The 22,368-nt window shown below is 38.4% G+C and overlaps 1 long non-coding RNA gene across 1 annotated transcript; it reads left to right on the top strand.

The window, feature by feature from the left end:
* The first annotated feature begins 5,334 nt into the window (after positions 1 to 5,334).
* Positions 5,335 to 6,207, top strand: LOC145067847 (uncharacterized). The gene is made up of 2 exons (XR_013688898.1): positions 5,335 to 5,508; positions 5,635 to 6,207. It is a non-coding gene; the product is annotated as an uncharacterized LOC145067847 (long non-coding RNA).
* The last annotated feature ends 16,161 nt before the right edge of the window (positions 6,208 to 22,368 follow it).

Genomic DNA, 22,368 nt, shown 5'->3' with positions numbered 1-22,368 from the left:
GGAACTGCATCTCAACAGTTAATTCAGAACAATGAAACAAAATAAAAGATGATTGTTACATCCACTTTTGGTTATTGTGTACTGTGCGTTGGCATTTGGAGGGAAAATACACAAGGTTGCCCGGGAGGAATACACAATAATCAAAAGCGTGGGGTTATAACAAAAAGATATGCACCGTTAATCCCATATGAAATCAACAAATTTTTTAGAGATATAAATGAGAGAGAGAGAGAGAGAGAGAGCTGACTAGTTGGCAATGGCCAGTGGAGGTTGACCGGATTGTTGGTGGCAGGAGATGAGGCGGTGTGGGATGAAATATAGCCGGTGATGAAGAGGATGGTTAGGGTGGGGTCCTTTGTAAATTTCATATTATTAAAAATTTTAAATGGATAAAAGAAAAAAGATAAATTTGTCTTTTTGGCTTGACAAGGACAACATTATGGAAGGCCGGAGGGAGTAGTGTCACCGAAACTGCACTTCCTCCTCCGCCATATAATCGTCATGTCATCTTTTATCACTCAAATGTGGTTTCTTGCCACACTTTTCATTTTTTTTTATTTTTTTTGTTTTTTTAAGTATTTTAATTTAATAAATCTTTTTTTAAACTATTTTAATTTAATATAACTTCTATTTTAATAAAAAAAACATAATTTTTCATTATTTGAAAATTAAAAAAAAACAGTACATTGCGTTACTAAAAAAAAACATGAAGAAGATGATATTTTTGAGAGAGTAGTGATTTTTAAATTTTTTTTTTTTTAAAATAGAGGAGATTGTGTTGTGAAAAAATTTTAAGTTGATATTTATATATAGGAAAGAAAAAAAAACAAAAAAAAGAAAAAGAAAATGCTCAACGGCTCGATCTTTCCTCAACCAATCAAAATGCACGGCTTTGGAGGACCGCACTGCGGCCAAGACCGCACCAGACCGCGGTCTGGGGGAGGTGTTCCCGTCCTATGTGGCACAAAGTGCGGTCTTGGACGGCACCCACACCCAATAGCCTAAGTTCTCCAAACCAATGATATCTATCAAATTTTTAGAGATTTGACCAAATACGCTAACTAGATTGACCATAGGAACCGTTTTTATGTAAGATATGATAGGGCAATAGCCTATAATCCAAGATCTGGATTCTCTTTACAATACTGATCATAGTGGCACACATCACTATTGCCTATATATATTAGTATAATAAATACAAATATTAGTTGGTTGCTATTATGAAAAGATTATGAAATGACAACAACTATTCCAGATTATAAATTGCCTAATATTGGTCAAAAGATGTTGGTTCGCTACTACCGTGATAAAAAAAAAGTTATAAATATATATGTTACATGTATTATATATATTAGTAAAAACATAAAATTACATTGCTAGGTAATGATCCGTACATAACATTTTTTAGCCATACACAACAAATTATGTTTTATATAACTAAGTATGAATGTGGTTTGCACAAATCAACATCTGATATATAAATCAGATGGTAATCAAATAGAAATAGGTTTCCAAGCATAATAACACAAATCACATGATCAATTGCCGTTTTCTTTTTTCTCTTCCCCTGTTGCACAAGATAAAAAAAAATAGACATGTTACTTTTTTGAACTTAAAAATTAGTGTAACATCAATTAGATGGAGTTTGATGTACACGTTGGAGTCTCATCGCATTCTCAAATAGATCTTTGGCACCAGAAAATATCAAACAAAAAAGAAAATTAAAAAAAAAAATCAAGGACTCCACATATCTAATAGGCGAAACAATATTTTACCTGTGGGGTTTGATGGGTTATGACTGGTTTTGATCGGGTAAGATGCCAGTTCGGCTATTCCACATTTACCGGTTATCTCATTTACATTGCGTTTCAATCTTATGTAGCCTTCATCTCCCCAAGTTGAACCCCATGCAACTAGTACAAAACGTATTTTTTAGTGCGATAAGGTTTTTTTTTTGTGCGGTTTTAGCCTATGACCGCACCATTAAAACACTTTAGCATTAATAAATCAAGGAACCACACTAAGAAATGCATTTTTTGATGCTATTTTCTTTAAAAGCACTAATAAATGCATTTTTTGATGCTATTTTTCAAAATCGCACTAATAAATATATTTTTGATGCTGTTTTCTAAAACCGCACTAATAATAAATGTATTTTTTTGATGCTGTTTTCTTAAAAAGCACTAATAAATGCATTTTTTGATGCTACTTTCAAAAATCGCACTAATAAATGTATTTTTTGATGCCGTTTTCCAAAACTACAGTAATAGCAAATGTATTTTTTGATGCGGTTTTGGATTGAGTTCCCTCTTTATTTTTGTTCCCGGGCTGAAGCTCCTTCCAAAATTTCATTCCCCGCGCGATGCCTTTCTCTTCCCCTTTATATTTACTTAATCTAATTTCATTTGGGCACACAAACCCTAATATCATCGACTATTGCCGCTCTCACCAACATCCTTGGGTCCTCTCACCCGTGTCTGCATCATCGTCGATTCGGGCTGCCACAGCCTCCATCGTCTCTGATTTCAGTCGACCCCACTCCTATCGTTGCTGATTCACGACTTCAGGTTAGCAACGTGATAAATCTGAATAATCTTTGAGGAGTCGACCTCCACTATAATCATCTTTGTCCATCGCGATCAACCCAACGTCAAGACTAACATGTATGTTTCTGATTTATAATTTTGATTCATAAAATTACTTAATCTATATGTCTGATACTCTGATTTCTTAATGTGGAAGAAAGAAGGGGCTGGGCAAAGAAGCTTGTGACGTTCAAAGGAGAGCACATATCTATGCAGGGGAAGATATAAAGGTAGAAAAAACATAAAAAAAGAAACAATCTCATGTCTTTTATCTACAAAAATTGAATCAAGGTAAGTTTTTTCCTTTATATTGATAATATTTCTAACCTATGTAATTTACCTTTTAATTAAATGGATTGTATGCCTTTTGATAAAATTACTTTGTAATTTAATTAGCTTCTGAATTCCTACCCAAGTGAGGTAACAGAGTCAAAGGTAGGCATCATCTCCAAAAGTCTGCAAGATACCGAAGAGGAGCCATATGAAGATGGTGATAACGAAACTGAACACGTCTATATAAAAAAAAAAAACTTGAATATGCTTTTGTAGTTAATTTCCTAAACAACTTACATACCTGAAGTTATTATATCAATTTGTAAATAGATACAAGGATGAAAAGGTTAGAAAAGAATGTGATTTTTTATTAAGATAATTTGAATCTCTTGTATGGTTTGTGCCTTTACATCTATTATGATTTTTTGTTGTTTTGTTTCTGTATTGTAAATCAAGCAGTTTATGATATTTTATGTTGCAATTCGTATTGTATTTTAAAAGACCGTTTATTTTTTAAGGCTGTTCAATAACAGCATCAAAAAATAACTCTATTTTCTAAGGCTGTTTAATAATAGCATCAAAAAATAATTGTGTTTCTAAGGCTGTTTAATAACAGCATCAAAAAATAACTCAATAACTCTATTTTATGAAGCTATATTTTATAAGGCGGTACTGGAAAGCATCAAAAAAATAAGTGTAATTTATAAGGCGGTTCTGGATAGCATCAAAAAATAAGTATCATTTATGAAGCTATTTTTATGAGGCGGTTTTGGACATTTTCTAAGGCGGTTTAAGAACCGCCTCAAAAAACAACACTATTTTATAATGCTATATTTTTTAAAGCGGTTGAATAACCGCATCAAAAAATAAAATAAACCGCTTTATTAAACATCTTCTGTTTGGGTCCCGTACCCAACTAAAACTAAACTTAAGTTCAGTTCGGATCCACATTCACCATTATAGACACCCTGACAAATTTAATGAAAATAGAAACGACTTACTCCAAAAACAAAACTTCAATCAAGTATATAACCATAAACTTTTTTTTCTTTCCACTTCTCTAAATATCTCATCATTATATATAGGAACAGAGTTACAGAGTCTTACAACTCCTATCCATACACGAGACAAAACAAGGGTGCCTAATCTTTATTTCCCTTCCAAAAAAAAAACTAATCTTAAATAATTTAATATGATACTATTATTTTCCACCACCCAGCCCACAAAATGACAACTCTTGTGCCTCAAGCCCTAAACCAACAAAATTCCATGGAGACACACTCCGAAAGATTAACCATGAATCATTGGGAAGAACTTGTAATGAGTAGGGCCATAATAAAATAAGATTATGATATATTTTGGAACTGGTTTCACTAAATTCAAAAATTATGACAGGTAACTGGGATTACTTACCGCAGTGTAAAGCTGGAAATCATCCATTTTGAGTTTAAGAGCAACAACTATAGGCTGGTTTGCAACAGCCTTCTGTAATTCTGTCTCGTTGTTCATTAAACATCTGCATAACTATCAATGGAAATAACTTTTGTGTTTTTTTGCACAATTAATTGGTAAACAGAATATAATAGTCAAGATAGAACTGGAACTAACTAATCATTAATCGATCAGTAGTAGAAGGAAATATGATACGGACCTTGCATTCTCTATACTGCTCGTCCGTGTAGGGATAGTCTTCTTCAGTGTCTATACCGCCATTTTTTATGATGTAGGTAAAGGCATTAGTATAAAAACCACCATTGCATCCAAGGTTAGATTTACCAGTATCACAATCAATGATTTGTTGTTCTGATAGTGTGATCAGATCACCTGTCACTATCTGATTTATCCCTTCCACTACTGCGATAGCTGAGAATGCATAATCGGCCCCTTCAATTCAAGAGACATGCATGCATGCATGCAGCCATAATTTATAATCTATTCATTAGCAACACAATAAAAAAAATGTACGTAATTAAAAATACTATATAATTCTATAAAATAACTCACCGCAACTTCCTTGATTTTTGACAGCGGCGACAACACCTTACCTTTGGTCTGTTGGTAATAGGGTAAGACTTAAAAGGTATGAAGACTTTTATGAGATAAAGCAAATACAGGGACAAAATGGGCAAAAGTTGTACTGTATTATTCACTTTCACAGTAAACAAAAGAAGACACAGTCTACCAATCGTACACTTTCACCTTTTTAAACTAATCAACTGCAGAAAAATAAGGAAACTAACTCACACTACCCTCTAGACTCGATACTAAAGCCAACGGGCTGTATACTTATTCAAACCTACTTTTGACCACAACTTTCAACAAAATAAATAAAAACATACATAAAATTTCTGGATTAAGTCAACAATTTCCCCCTAATCCAAAATTGGTCACCTACTTGACTCCAATCAGCTCCCTCATCTCTTTATGCTTTAATTTTCCCATCACTTTTGTAAGAATATCTGCCCTTTGCTCCTTGCTGCAGACATGAGTCACCTTTACTTCACCATTTTCCACACATTCTCTAATGAATTGGAATTTTGTGTCAATGTGCTTGCTTCTCCCGTGGAAGACCGGGTTTTTCATGAGGTCTAAGGCTGACTTGTTATCAATGTGCAGAGTTGCAGGTGCTATTGTTTGTCTAGTTATTTCAGTGAGTAGGCGTCTGATATGTGTATTTTTATATATATTTTTATGCACTTTATCTCAATATTTTGGCCTTATTTAATCTCTCTTAGAACTAAAAAGTACGCATAATGCTTTGAATTATGTTTTGCAGCTATTCGTTGTCGATAAAGCACAAAAGAAAAGACTGAAGCGGAAACCGGGCTTAAAGGCTAAAAGAAATTAAAAATGTTGGACTAGACCGATTACGCCCCGCGTCCATAGCAATTACGCCCGCGTAACGACCAAATTGACTTACGCCCCGCGTAACTTAAGGGTACGCCCCGCGTAATGGTTGGCCTCGGATAAGTTCAATCGCGTAGTAATCCTTAGTACGCCTAGCGTAATCCAACTTACGCCCAGCGTACGTAAGTCGGCTACAAAGGTTATAAAAGTCGAGTTTCAGCTAACCAGGAGGGGGAATTCGACTACCAACTTAATTTAGTCGATATTAAACTTCTGTTAAGCCGTTTTGAGGGTCTAGAAGGCGAACGGAAGGCCGTTAAGCTAACGGGAGCGGAGATCGGAAGGGTTGGAGAGCGGATACATGTCGGTAGTCATATGGTTTGTTAATATGACCATGTTTAGCATTCCATTGTGGTACTTTTCTGTATTTATTTTCTGATTTGGGTGTAAAAACCTTTTACTTTGTATTTATGATTGAATGAAGCTTAGATTATTAGACCAATTGCTATATTGAATTTGTTTGTTTATGTTTAATTTATCTTGCCAAGCTTGTTACAAGATCCTTACGTATTAACGATAATTATTTGCTGTTAATTGTTAAGTAAATTAAGTAGGATAAACATATGCTTGATTGCTTGTCTCTTATGATTTGATGACCATCGAGATTATAAGTCTAGGAATAACGAATGTGAAACTAGGATTAACTTGAGAATAAATAAGTTAATGTGTGAGCCTTGTTTGATGACCATTAACAAGAGGTTAATTGAATGATTAATTTGATTAACTATATTTACAAGTCTTGCTTGATACGAACTGAACACTAGGAAGCATGTTAGTTTAATCAACTGATCACTGTTTAAATTGACTTGTTTGCTAAAGGATTAGTTATAGTGAACGCGAATCTAATCATTTTAGGAATTGGTGAACATGAATAAATGAATTTGTGTATGCAATTGTCTATGTTTTTAAGGTGTAATTTATCTAAACCAAAGTACCTGAAGAGATTTGCTTTCATGTTAGTTTATCGAGAGTTGTTATTTGTTAGTTTGAGATTTATTAAACCATTTTCTTTATTATTTTCGTGTGACCTGTAACCTATAATCAAATATATTAAATTAATTCACCGTTCCCTGTGATCGACACCCGACTTACCTAAGCTATACTGTAATCTGACTAGGTACACTGCCTATAAGTGCATAGATAGTCTAAGTTTGTTAGGTTATAAATACTAAAATTAGTGGGTACTTTTGTGCACATCAAGTTTTTGGCGCCGTTGCCGGGGAATGGTTTTCAATTAATTTAGTTTATTTGATTATTCGTTATTTGTTTTTAGTAGTTTTTAGTTTTAGTTTGATTTTCAATGATATCATTTCACTTGTCGGGAAGGTTCTTGTTTTTATTTGCAGGAATTTGGGATTTTACACATTGCTTGACTTTACTTTTTGCATGGGTTTCGAGAATGAAAGCGATTAGGGAATTCTTGACCTGCTTAGCCTACTACTTTGTTGATTTGTCCAACTCAATCCATGAGGCGTAGTATAACAAGGCATATTGTGGTGGTTAAGTGGAAGACCGAGCTCTTGCTGTTCTTGACTACTTAGGTCACTTTCTTGTTCCGCTTTTAGTTAAAGGTGCAAGGGAAAACAAAGGAAATATTCTAACGGGTCCCGAAAGTGGGTATTTCTCAAACCAATTCTTGCATGCAAAGGTTTTTAATCAACCATTGTCGTTTGATCTTGACAAAGATAAGTGATTGTGACGTCTCAATTTTTTTTTTATTATCACTCATTGTGAAGTCGTCATTGGCTGAAGAAATAAAAAAGAAAAAAATAATAATGAAGTTTTAAGTCCTTTAATTAAATAATTAAAAGAAAAGGAAGTTAAATTAAAGAAAAAAAGGGGGAATTTTCATTTAAACTTACGCCCCGCGTAAGTTTACTTACGCCATGCGTAATAAGCCCCGGATCGCGGATGGATTTTTCACGTAGTTGGGGTTACGCCCAGCGTAACATTGCGTTACGCCCAGCGTAAGACGACGACCAGGTATATCTCTTGACCCTTTGACTGCTTTGTTATTCTTTTCACAACTCCTTTCTTCACACACACTGTGACAGACGAACTCTCTCCAACAATCTCGATTTTACTTCTTTTCTTGTCAAATTTGACACACAAGTAAGTTTTTCGGTTACTCAATGTTATGCATTTGTGTTTCAATCAATGGAATAAGTTGCAAAATACCTTTGTTAGAAATCTAGGGTTTATGGGGTTCTTGAATTAGGGCCGATTTCGCCAAGTTATGTTCCGATTACCACTTAAATAGACCGATTTCTATAAATTAACTGAACCCTAGGACCTAATTTGGTCTCAATCCCGTCCCACACCATCGATTTAAACTCGGGGACGAACGCCAAGCGTACCCCTTTTTGACTTCGATTTTTAACTGTTCTATACAGTTTCTCTATTAAGGATTTGGTAACTTGGAATAGACAAGGAATTTACATGGGAATGATTCATATTTTTTTTGGAGGTCCCGTTTTTCTACTGTGGAGGACCATGCAATCTTTTTGCTCGATATGCCCATTTGTTTGCCCCTGCTGGGTTAATTGCTTGTAGAATTGCTTAATTTAAAAAAAAAATTGATTTGGGCACAAGCAAAACAAGCAGGATACAGTTTCGTGAGCCTGGACGTACGCCCAGCGTACGCTGGATGTACGCCCAGCGTACATATAATACCCAAGGACCATTATTTTAGGTTAAAAATTATTAATGCTGTGAAATTGTGTTTGGTTTTGTGTTTGTGTTAATATGTGCAGATTATGGCCCTAAGGACACAAAGGACCAACTTGTAACGACCCAAAATTTTACGTCCAAAAATTTCGTTTATAAAACATTACATAGAAAACGTTAACAATTAAAACATTGTTTAGTTGAACCACTTCTCATCGAAAACCAAATTAAAACCACAACATTCAATCAATCAAAATATTAGAGTATCAATCCCAGAATAAACTCGTAACTGCGGAAACAAGAGAGTGTGTGTGTGACATGCTGCTACCGCGCCGACTCCTTTCCCCTAGCTGAGGAGGTACCTGAAACCAAAACTGAAAACCGTAAGCATGAAGCTTAGTGAGTTCCCCCATAATACCTCATACCATGCAAGCATATAACAAACAACGTTCAGCTAGGAGTTACGGGTCTCTCCCACACTCGGGAAGATACGGGCCTCGCCCACACTTGTGAAGATACGAGCCCTGCCCACACTTTGCTAGCCGGGAGATACGGGCCTCACCCACACTCTACTATCTGGGAGATACGGGCCTAGCCCACACTCCAACCTCGGAGAGATACGGGCCCTGCCCACACTCAACCGCTAACCCATAATATACAAATATCACACAGACAACAAGTATAAGCAACTCTATCATATTGACACATATATCATACTCGACTAAACCCAAAGATACGGGCTCGGCCCACACTCTCGTACTAACATCTCATTTACATGGGTCGGCCTTGGTGCCCTAGACCCGTTTCTACTGAAAAGGAAACTCACCTCGAAATAGCTGCTAATCTGGTAGAGAACTGACTGCCTACTGCTGCTCCGGAAATCCTCCGGCTGCAAATCCCACAACATACTCAATCAATCACTGCTAACTGTCCATTGGGTAAAATGACCATTTTACCCCTGATCATGTCATAAGTCAAAGTCAGAGTCAACTTTCAGTTGACCCGACTCGCCGAGTTGGCTCTCCAACTCGCCGAGTCCCTAACCGAACGACTGTCCTGGATCCCGACCCTACTCGTCGAGTTAGGCGTTGCCTCGACGAGTTCTTCTTCTTAACTGAGGTTCAAGTCCTTCATCCTACTCGCCGAGTTGTATGAACAACTCGCCGAGTTCATCTTCATCCGAAGAACACTTTATGCTGTGACTCGCCGAGTTGTATGAACAACTCGTCGAGTCTGTTCTTGATCTAAGGAGATTGCCTTGAACTCGCCGAGTCAGGGCATGGACTCGCCGAGTTCCTCAATGGATGAGTTTGGCTTCCAAATCACTGAGTCACACCCCGTGACTCACTACACCCACTCGACACAACGAAAAGGGGACAACTCGGAGACTCGCGAGCAGACTCGTCGAGTCTGATGAATGACTCGCCGAGTCGTTGCCATGCATTCACTATATATGCGATTTTGCTCGATTCCAGTCTATGCCATTTACAGATCTGGGTTCCTAGAGCATGAATGACACGTAAAGTTTCCAACTTTACGTGTAGATACTCACCAATGAGGGATTTAGGGCACAAAATGCCTCAAAAGGGTAGATCTAGGGTGAAAAAGCAACATGGGTCCATAAAGGTAACAGATCTGAGCTCCTGGAGCTCAATCTTGCCTAGATCTAAAGGCCAATCAACTTATTACGACTTATTTTGCACATACAAGCTTGGGGATTGGCTCAAGAATGACTTAAATGAAGTAATAAGCATAGAAACAGGGGGAAAACGGGTTATACCTCAAAGGAACTGCTGAGAGAGCACAAAGATGCTTGGATTCCTTCCCTTCCTCTTCATCTACTCCCCTTTTGCTTCAAAACCTTCAAGAACACACAACAATTTCTTCAAACTCTCAATGAACAAGCTTAGAACGAGGGTTTGGAGCTCTGGGGGTGAATGGGGGCTGGCCTGGGGCGGATATGACGTTTAAATAGGGTGCAAACCCCTAAAACTTAGGGTTTCATCCAACAACGGTGACTCGCCGAGTCTAGGATATGGACTCGCCGAGTCGCCAACTTAAACGTGTCCCGGGTCCCGTATCTACTCGGCGAGTCGGACCTATGACTCGCCGAGTCCAAGGCTACAAAAAGAGAATACTCAAATAAAATTTACGTACCAGGAACCATGTGCTACACAACCCACCCGAGGATGTGACCGATCATCGTTTTTTACAATTTCCGCAAACACTGAACGATGCAACCCGGGCACGTTATGTCACCAACTTGAGCTTGCTTCTCACCAAGGAGATTGATATTGCACCCTCATTCGATTGGGAATTGGCTACCAGGACTGGACTTGCTGCATTGATCCAGGAATTTTTGCAATACACACACTCGGACGCGAGTGGTGTGGATTTGTTCGTGTGTCAAGGATGGGCACGTTTGTTCAGGATCCAGGAACCTGTTTATCGGGAATTTTTGCTGGAGTTCTACGCTATAGTTTCCTATGATCCCAGGAAGGCACTCGATGACAGGACAGCTTTTGCCTTCAGGTTGGGGGGAGTGAGTCGGGAATGCAGCGTGATAGAGCTTGCAACTCGAGTGGGTATTTACACAGCCGATGAGACGAGGAGTGTCCACTTCCCGGCATTCCTTGCTGATTGTCTCACGGACCGGCCAAAAGACTATAACGAGAACACTTTTTGGGCCGAGATTACGGGAGGAGTTTACACACCATCTAACGCACGAGGGGGGATGATTCGGTCTACTACATACCGAATGTTGCACCGGTTGATTTCTATGTCTCTCACGTATCACAAGAATAGTGAGAGAGTGCCTTCGACGGACTTGTATTTCCTATGGGCACTTGTTACTCCAGGGAGGCACCTGAACCTTCCAGTTGCTTTAGCTGCATATTTGGGACGGAGGACCAGGGGACTTTGGGGGGATAGTACGATTTGCGGAGGACATTTTATCACTCGGTTAGCTCGATCATATCAGTTGTTGACGCGTGAGATCACGAGATCGATGGTGTTTCACGACATAAGGCCGATGAGTCTTCAGCTGTTAGAGTCGATGCGTGTATTAGAGCGGGGTGGAGATGGTGTCTTGAGGGTACGAGCTGATATTGTGGCGGATGAGGAGGGTGCCGCCGAGCCACAGCCGAGACGGGTCCAGCGGCATAGACCTGTTCCTCGGGGAGCATAGCAGGGACCTGAGCCGAAGATTGATATGCGCTACTTTGCTCAGGGTATTAACTGTCTTAGTGAGTATGTTGCACATGTGGATAGGCAACAATGGTGGTATGGGGATGCGTTGAATGCATTCTTTGCCCACCAGGGGTTTCAGTACTCGGTTCCTTACGTACCACCATTCCATTCACGATATGATGGGGCATGTACCTCTGGTACGCAACAACATGATGATGGAGATGATGAGTGATTTAGTTATCCTTTTTATTTATTTTTTTATGTTTTTGTGTTATTATTAGTTTAGTTTAGTATTTTTATTTGGTGTGTAATTAAACTTTAATTTAGTTTGTTTTACTTTTGTTTTCCATGTTGATGCTCTTTGGTTGTTCAGATTTCTGCAGAATTTTCGCCCTTAGAAAGCTGGCAGTAAGTTCAGTAGCTAGGTCCGACTGTTGCTAGAGAGAGCCGTGCGAGAGTTGAAGAATATAGTCAAGACCCACAATTTGTCATAAGTGTGGGGTGCATATTTATTTCATGAGCGATCGTTTTGAAGATTGACATTTTTACGATGTTTTGACTCTTATGATGTGGATGAGCAGTTCCCACACCATAGAGTTTTATTTTGACGCGAGGAAGACGTATCATCCCGGCTGCCATGACATGGTTGACACTTTCCTATATTGTGGGGGATTTTTCATCGCGAGAGAAGAAATGTTATTCTTGACGACATGACGTGGTCGACACTTTCCCATGTCATGGTTACTGCACATTGCATTTGTTTGCAATCTTTTGCACCACATTTTTTGGAGTCGGCAGTCTCGATTTTATTTTACGACGAATTCAGAAGCAGCAGTTCCAGTTTTCAGTCTTTCAGTAATATTTGAAGCAACTTGTAGCAGCCTCATTCGATCTCGCCACAACTACCCAGGGGAGTCTGTTCCTTTTTCTCCCTTTTTATGCTCTTAATTTGTTTTAGCATACAATGAGGGCATTGTATGAAATAAGTGTGGGGTAGGGGGTCGGTAAAAGTAAATTAAAATTAAAATTAAAATAATAAAAAAATAAAATAGTACTTAGGAAATTGCTAGATTCAAGAAATTTAAAACTTGAAATAATAGTTTAATTTAAAAATCTAGTGATAATTTAAAATTTTTGCTAATATTGTATGAAATGATCCGATGAGAACTCAAATGTTTAGTTGAGCCAATATACGTTATAGTGCATTTGTGGCCTCCCTTATTTTAGTGAAATTATGGAACAAAAACATAACCCCGCTTGGTTTGAGGGATGCAATATGTTTAGCGGCCTAAACCTGAAATGTATCCAGGAAAATTATTATCATTAACCAATAAAGGTTGAGGTTGAGCGCCCCTGCTTAAGCATGTAGGTTTTGAGTGAAAAAAAGTGAGTTAAATGTGAAAAAAAAAAAGAATTACGAGTAAAGTTTGAAGAATTTTGGAGCAAATAAAGTGAAGATCAAAAGATCAAAATTCCAAGAAATTTCATAAAGTTGAAGATACCAGAAATCAAATCAAATAAGGTGGTGAATTCAAAGAAATTAAAGATCAAATGTCAAAGAATTGAAGAATTCCAAAAGAGCTCCATAGTGGTATCGACAAGTTGTAATTCTAGATTATGTATGCTTAGGTTGCTCAATTAAAAATACCTTGAGGTTAGGAGGTTTTCTAAGGATGGATTCGGAGGGTTGCATAAAATGAGCATTGTTCAGAAAAAGTGGGCAAGTGTTTATGAAGATTGTGAGTATTTAAAGTAGGGGGTACTTTAGGAAATTTTAGACACAAAAGCATGCGTTGAGGTCTTGGCATAATGGCTGAGTTTTAAATGGATTGTTGAATGCGATATTGGTAAAAATTAAAAGTAAATTTGCTTGAGGGCAAACAAAGGCTAAGTGTGGGGTATTTTGATATGTGTATTTATATATATATTTTTATGCACTTTATCTCAATATTTTGGCCTTATTTAATCTCTCTTAGAACTAAAAAGTACTCATAATGCTTTGAATTATGTTTTGCAGCTATTCGTTGTCGATAAAGCACAAAAGAAAAGACTGAAGCGGAAACCGGGCTTAGAGGCTAAAAGAAATTAAAAATGTTGGACTAGACCGATTACGCCCCGCGTAACGACCAAATTGACTTACGCCCCGCGTAACTTAAGGGTAAGCCCCGCGTAATGGCTGGCCTCAGATAAGTTCAATCGCGTAGTAATCCTTAGTACGCCCAGCGTAATCCGACTTACGCCCAGCGTACGTAAGTCGGCTACACAGGTTATAAAAGTCGAGTTTCAGCTAACTAGGAGGGGGAATTCGAATACCAACTTAATTTAGTCGATATTAAACTTCTGTTAAGCTGTTTTGAGGGTCTAGAAGGTGGCCGGAAGGCCGTTAAGCTAACGGGAGCGGAGATCGGAAGGGTTGGAGAGCGGATACATGTCAGTAGTCATATGGTTTGTTAACGTGACCATGTTTAGCATTCCATTGTGGTACTTTTCTGTATTTATTTTCTGATTTGGATGTAAAAACCTTTTACTTTGTATTTATGATTGAATGAAGCTTAGATTATTAGACCAATTGCTATATTGAATTTGTTTGTTTATGTTTAATTTATCTTGCCAAGCTTGTTACAAGATCCTTACGTATTAACGATAATTATTTGCTGTTAATTGTTAAGTAAATTAAGTAGGATGAACATCTGCTTGATTGCTTGTCTCTTATGATTTGATGACCATCGAGATTATAAGTCTAGGAATAACGAATGTGAAACTAGGATTAACTTGAGAATAAATAAGTTAATGTGTGAGCCTTGTTTGATGACCATTAACAAGAGGTTAATTGAATGATTAATTTGATTAACTATATTTACAAGTCTTGCTTTATACGAACTGAACACTAGGAAGCATGTTAGTTTAATCAACTGATCACTGTTTAAATTGACTTGTTTGCTTAAGGATTAGTTATAGTGAACGCGAATCTAATCATTTTAGGAATCGGTGAACATGAATAAATGAATTTGTGTATGCAATTGTCTATGTTTTTAAGGTGTAATTTATCTAAACCAAAGTACCTGAAGAGATTTGCTTTCCTGTTAGTTTATCGAGAGTTGTTATTTGTTAGTTTGAGATTTATTAAACCATTTTCTTTATTATTTTCGTGTGACCTGTAACCTATAATCAAATATATTAAATTAATCCACCGTTCCCTGTGATCGACTGTGACATCCCCAAAATCTCGGCCAGAAAAGACCGTTTTTCATTTATGCTTTTAAAAATATTTTCAGAGTAAATCCTTTTAACTTGAAAGAGTTGCGGAATTTGTTCCCAAAAACAAAACACGATAAAACAATGTTTACCAAAGCATTTCATAAAAGAAATGTATTTTTCATTATATAATCAAAACTCGGGGTGTCATGTTCCGATACAGACCATTAAGCATAAACGATAACATTACAAGTCATTCAAAAAATATATACATATACAGACTTGTAAACAAAACAACTAATGGTTCATCCATCTCATGCCCTCGCGCTACTTCCTGTAATACAAATAAAACTGAGTGGGTCAGGCTTGGGAGCCTGGTGAGCATATAGGGTTTTCAACCCACAATAAATAATCATATTTAATTTTCACCAACCAACAATAATCCAATTACCCATTCCCGTTATTCTCACTTTATGTCCCTAAAACAACTAACACAAGGGACCTAGTCTAAGAATATTTCATCGGGGCGACAACACATGCTTCGGGGGTACCTCAGCAATATAAGTCAAATAAGGCAACCATGAGGGGGATGGAGTACAGCGAATGAACACCCAAGTTCATTAACACCTACAGGTGGCGAACCTGCTAATGTTTCCACAAGACTATCTAGAAAAGTATGTGGTCGTCATCTAAACTCCGCTAGATGACTAAATCAAACAACAACGAGGCCTCTCATCTGTTTATTACACACCAACTATCTACCCATGTTCTACCCAACATATTAGTAGATAAAATATACATTTTTATACATAGTTTTGAAAACCTGTATAGCATGCTTTAATCAACACATAATCCACATAACAGATGAGGCACACACACACATAACACATATCTCATAGAGAATAAATCATATCTATGAGTTAGAAGAAAGTGAATACACATTCACACATATAAACAACAATATACTTAATACACTCAAACCATACTTGTATTATGATCGTGTTTATGAAAGGTAGTATACACTCACTTGATCAGAAGATGATCGGATAGCACTACGACTTGCAGAAGTAGTAATCCTCAGCAGATCTGAAAGATCTTCACAAAAATTGAACTTCTCGCGGGCAGAGCTTCGGCTCGGGAACCGCACTTCTCGGGATCTTCGGGATCTCGGGACTTGCCTCGGGACTCGGGAACAATACCGGGGCTTCGGGGTATTTCTGGCATGCAAATCGATGCAAAACGGGAGAGAGAAGAGAGAAAATAGCAACCCTAAACGGCTGGCCCTTCAAATCTATTTATAGGGCAAATTTGGCCCTTGCCACGTCGTGGCAACCTTTTTCCACGTCGTGGGCTTGGTCGTCACTGCATGCGTCATCCCAAGTTGCATCTGGGGGCCTCCCGGAGGTGTCAGGACACTTGCCACGTCGTTGCACTGCTTGCCACGTCGTGGTCTCTGGCAGTTTTGGGGTTTCGCGCCCCGAACTTCAGAAATTCATAACTTTCGCATACGAACTCCGTTTTCGATGTTCTTTATATCGCCACGAAGGTGAGATTGTGCTCTACAACTCTCGTTTAGATAATTTTGAATTTATTTTTAATATATTATAAGTATATTACTTATATAATATCTTTAGTAGGCCGGGACAGGAAAACTCCGTTCGAAATTCATAACTCCTTCATCTAAACTCCGATTCCGTCCGTCTTTCCATCGTTGCACTACTATCGATGAGATATTCAATTCTCATTTATATCACGAAGGATAGATATCTATCTACCTTAAATTCACTATTTACGTCGCACTGGGTCGCGTTGGGTCGTGCCGGTTCTGTTGCGAAACTTCGACAGGTCATAACTTCTTCGTTATAACTCGGATTTCGGCATTCCTTATATCTCCGGAATCCTTGTTTCGACCACTACAACTTTATGAAAAGATATCGGGCTTATCTCACACTTTAATTTTGACGCTTATTTTTATTCTTAATTAATCAAACCACATAATTAAGCAATTAAGCATAAAACACAAAATACTCAAATAATACACTTTTATTATTTCAAAACGGGTTACAAAGGTTAACCTAGACTATAACATTAACGAAAATGCCTAGCCTAGAAACGCGGGCGTTACATCGACACCCGACTTACCTAAGCTATACTGTAATCTGACTAGGTACATTGCCTATAAGTTCATAGATAGTCTAAGTTTGTTAGGTTATAAATATTAAAATTAATGGGTACTTTTGTGCACATCAGCGTCTTATCCAAATAGCTTGACATGTACCCATTGTAGCTGCCATAAACTCCGCTTCACACGAAGATAGAGCAACACTTCGTTGTTTTTGCGATACCCATGTAACTAGATTATTATTGATGTAGAATGCCACACCACCTGTGCTTTTCCTATCATCTACATCCATCGCCAAATCACTGTCTGAATAGCCATCAATCTTGATTTCTTTCTCACCTTTTGAATAAACAAGACCATAATCTAAGGTGCCCTTCACATACCTTATGATGCCCTTTACTAAATGGAAGTGTTTTTCAGTTGGTTTCTCCATGAATCGGCTTACAACTCCAACTGCAAATGAAAGATCTGGACGGGTATGTGTTAAATATCGCAAGCTTCCCACAATGCTTCTGTACTCAGTTGGGTTGACCAACTCACCATCTTCATCTTTTCTCAGCTGCACTTTCTGATTAATTGGGCACTTGGTGGGGTTGCAGTCTTCCATTCTTATTTTTGCAAGAATATTTCATGCATATGCCTCCTGCTTTAAGGTGATCCCACCTTCAAACTGATTCACCTCTATTCCCAAGTAGTGAGATAGAAGACCTAAGTCACTCATCTCAAACCGTTTGTTCATCTGTGTCTTGAAGTTTGTGATTTTTGACTTGCAATCTCCTGTCACCAACAAATCATCTACATACACAGCTACTATCAAGACTTTCCCTTTCTTGTTTCGAGTATATACTGAATACTCTTGAGAGAAACTTTTGAACTCCAAATCCTTCAGGTACCTGTCCAAACAAAAATTCCAAGCTCTGGGCGCTTGCTTAAGCCCATAAAGAGCTTTTGAGAGATTGTAAACTTTGTGCTTTTGACCTGGTTTCTCAAAGCCTTCCGGTTGTCGTACATATACTTCTTCCTCCAGATTTCCATTCAAGAAAGCTGACTTAACATCTAAATGATGTACAAGCCATCCATGAGTTCCTGCAAGGGCAAGCAGAACACATACCGTCTCAAGTCTGGCAACCGGTGCAAAAACGTCTTCGTAATCGATTCCCGGTTTCTGAACATAACCACGTGCCACCAATCTCACTTTGTGCTTCAAAATTCTTCCATTTGGGTCACTTTTTACCTTAAATACCCACTTCAATCCAATAGCTTTTCTTCCTTTTGGAAGTTCCACCAGGTTCCATGTTTGATTTTTTTCAATTGAATTGAGCTCTATCTTCATTGCTTCAACCCACTCTGATCGCTTTCTTGCCTCTGCGTATGAGGTGGGTTCTTCCTCATCGTGAACCAGAAACAATCGTTCGGTGTTTTCATACAGGTCAGTTAGTAGTCGAAATTGCTTGGGAGCGCCACCGCCAGTGGAGCTTGACGTTGTACTTGAAGAACCGATCGAGGAAATTGGGGTCGCTGGCGACATCGATTGTTGTTGTGATGTCGATTGGTGCTGCGATGGACTCCTAGTCGGACTAAAGGAATCGGTACCTGGGCTGTCATGTGGGATTGTGTGTGAGTCCATCTGGGGTGTGTTGGGCTCAGGCCCACTTTCAGTCCACATATCATTAAAATGTGGCAGCTCGTCTTCACCTTCTTTAGGTGTTATTATTGATCCAACCTCATCTAAATCATTTAGGTCGTAACCTTCCACTGTAAAGCTCATACCTGGTATTTCCTTTATCTTGACCGCCTTTTCCCACTCCCATTCCTTATCTTCTTCGAACACTACGTCTCTACTCACACAAATTGACCCCGTATCTGGGTCTAGTAATTTGTGCGCCTTTGTTCCTTTCTCCACTCCAAGATGAACCATCTTCTTACTTTTGTCTTCTAACTTCTTTAGATGTCTCTTGGCAATCTTCACATGACCAACACAACCGAACACCCTAAGATGTTCTACACACTACTTTCTTCCAGTCCATAATTCGTATGGTGTGGCCTCCTTGAGTGGTTTTGTGTTTACTCTGTTCAAAGTATATACTGCGTGACTGACCGCTTCTCCCCACAACACATCTGGTACCTTCATCGTCTTCAAATTGCATATCACCATCTCCAAGATTGTTCTGTTTCTTCTCTCCACAACATCGTTCTGTTGTGGAGAGAATACGTGGTGAACTGTTTCGAAAGGAACTCCCCTCCTCGATCTGCACGGAATACTTTCATTCTTTCACCTATTTCGTTTTCTACTGCTGCCATGAAGTTCTTAAAAATATGGAACGCTTCATCTTTGGTCTTCATCAAATAGACCCACATGGCTCTTGTATAATCGTCGACCAACAACATGAAATACTTGTTCCCGGAGGGTGTAGGAGGTGTGATGGGCCCACATAGATCTCCATGTATCAATTCAAGTTTCTTCTTTGACTTATAAGAAGTCTTTGTTGGATAGGGTCTACTTTTTTGCTTCCCTGCAATACAGTCTTCACAGAGTTGTGTGGGTTTGGTCAATTTTGGCATTCCTTCAACAAGATTCTTGTCAGACATAAACTTCAATGAATCAAAGTTTATGTGCCCCATCCTTTTGTGCCAAAGCCATATTGGCTCCATTATCTCACCAAGCAAGCAACCTGATCTTTCTTCATTCAGTGCAATCTTATAGAGTCGGTTTTGAGATCTTTGTACCTTCATAAGCAACTTTCCAGCAACATCATTAACCCATAAAAATGGGTCCTTTATTCGAATCTCATCTCCTCCTTCTGCCAATTGACCAAGACTTATTATGTTAGAGCATAAGTTTGGTATATAGTATACTTCTTGAAGCTTTCTCTGTTCACCATTCTTGCACGGAAAGATAATCGAGCTTTCCCTTCAATTCTTACTTTAGACCCATTTCCAAAACTAACTGAGCCCTGTATCATTTGATTGAGATCACGAAACTTGTTCTTGTCTCCGGTCATGTGATTGCTAGCTCCCGTATCTAGATACCACAAATTTGTTTGGTTCGCTTCATCACCACGTGTCTTTAACCGAGGATTCATATTCTCTTCATTTAAATGGACTTCAACAATTTTATCAAGAACCGATAAGAACAGGGTTGGTTCATTGGTATGCTCTTGAGCCAAGTTTAAATCTTGGTTTCTTTCACGCCTTGGATTTTCACATTCGGCAGCAAAGTGCCCAAATTCTTGACACTTGTAACACTGCAGCTTACTCTTGTCTCGACTACCGGATGGTCCACGATCCTTCTGTTGGTGAGAACCATGATCGCCACGACCACCGCGAGTACTGGTGGTGCCTCTTCCGCGACCTCTGCCTCTTCCTCTTGACCCACTACAACCTCCACGGTTTCCTTTGTTCTTGGAGTCTTCTTCATTTTTCTTCTTGTTTCTTTCTGTCCACTCTTGATGAGTGAGAAGAAGTTTTCTTTCTTCCCCTTCAACATGACCCTTCATGCATTCTTCATGAGCTTTCAATCTCCCTACTACGTCCTCGACTGTCATCACATCCAAGTCTCCAAACTACTCAAGAGTTGAAGCATTCTGTAAGAACTTGGATGGCACAGCCCTTAGCATCTTTTTCACCACATACGATTCTTCTACTGTATCTCCCAAGGCACACATTGTGCCCACAATGTTGCTCACTTTCACAGCGAACTCATCAACAGCCTCCGAATCCTTCATGTTCAAAGCCTCAAATTATGCTTTTAAGGTTTGAATCCTTGCTGTCTTCACTCTCTCCTCCCCCATGAACATCACTTTCAAGGCCACCCAAGCTTCTTTGGCCGTTTGCTTCTCCGCCAAGGCCAACAGCAAGTCATCTGGAATACCCTGGTAGATGGCTGCCATGGCCATCTTGTCCTTTTTTACTTCTACTACCGTGTTTGTTGTTCTGGGCTCTACAGCATCCCACACACCTTGAGCTTGCATGAACACTTTCATCTTAATAGCCCATGCAGCATAGTTGCTTCTAGATAACATAGGATAGTGGAGTGTGACTTGTCCTTCTTTATCATTACTGCTGCTTCCTGTCATTTCTCTTTCACGTGGCTGATATTTTGGCATGCACCAGGTTGTGCTCTGATACCAAATGTTGGTAATAGGGTAAGACTTAAAAGGTATGAAGACTTTTATGAGATAAAGCAAATAAAGGGACAAAATGGGCAAAGTTGCACTGTATTATTCACTTTCACAGTAAACAAAAGAAGACACAGTCTACCAATCGTACACTTTCACCCTTTTAAACTAATCAACTGCTAAAAAATAAGGAAACTAACTCACACTACCCTCTAGACTCGGTACTAAAGCCAACATGGCTGTATACTTATTCAAATCTACTTTTGACCACAACTTTCAGCAAAATAAATAAAAACATATATAAAATTTCTGGATTAAGTCAACATGGTCCTCCAGCCAACGGAATCAGGCAGTACATCATCATCGGAAAGAAGAGAGTAGCGGGGAGTCGTCGTCACCTTATTGTCAGACAACTTCCGTTTAGGAATATTGGTGACAGTGTAGCCTGACTGGAACTCTTCCTTGGTCAGATCTGCGAAGTTGTTGAGTCTAAGCTTGTAGGAATGTTTACCCCCGGAGTTGTCGTCTTCTATGTGCTTGAGGTTGTCTTTGAACATCTGAAACCTCTTCTCCTTCTCCTCAAGCGTGTTGTAAACTTTGACATGTTTCACCACCCAGGACCCGTACATAGTTTGGACTTCATCCACTGCGCGTCACCTCGACGCCAATGCAAGGGAGGTGTTCATGACCACCAATAGAGCAAAAACCAAGAAAATTGACATTGGAAGGAGCTTCATTATATTGTTGGAGCTTCTTCTGTTGAATATTATAATTAAGGATAACGATGGAGTGTAAGTAAAAAGGTGGCTGGAGGGAATAGATTTATAATGGGAGGGATGAGAGTAGAGAATTAGAATATTATTATTATATACAAATCTTAAAAAGGCTTGTGGCACCTGGTATCTAGTGTTGTCTTGCCTTCTTGGGGTCGAGGGTTTAAGTCCTACTTGGACATAGATGAGATAATTTAGGACTAGTTTATATCATTTTATAATTTGTATTAGTTTTATTCTAATGTTATTAATTTAATGTAATTAAAATGGAAAATTTAAAATTTGAAATGGAGAATAATAGGTTGACAAGTAGCATCCATTAATTAAGAGATATAATAGGATGATAAAAGAAAAATAAAATATGCATTAATTATGAGGCCTAATATTATGACACATAACAAAAAAAAAATATACATTAATTATGAGGTTTAATATGGTGACGTATGTCAAAAGAAAATTAAAATTATTTTTTTATTAGAATAAAATAGAAAAGATTGTATTTTTTTTTCCAAAATATAAACTACACAGTTACACAACTT

This window comes from Lactuca serriola, chromosome 1, assembly GCF_051521515.1.
Source record: "Lactuca serriola cultivar US96UC23 chromosome 1, Lser_US96UC23_V15, whole genome shotgun sequence".
NCBI lineage: Eukaryota > Viridiplantae > Streptophyta > Magnoliopsida > Asterales > Asteraceae > Lactuca > Lactuca serriola.
This window is presented reverse-complemented; position numbering and strand designations above follow the sequence as displayed.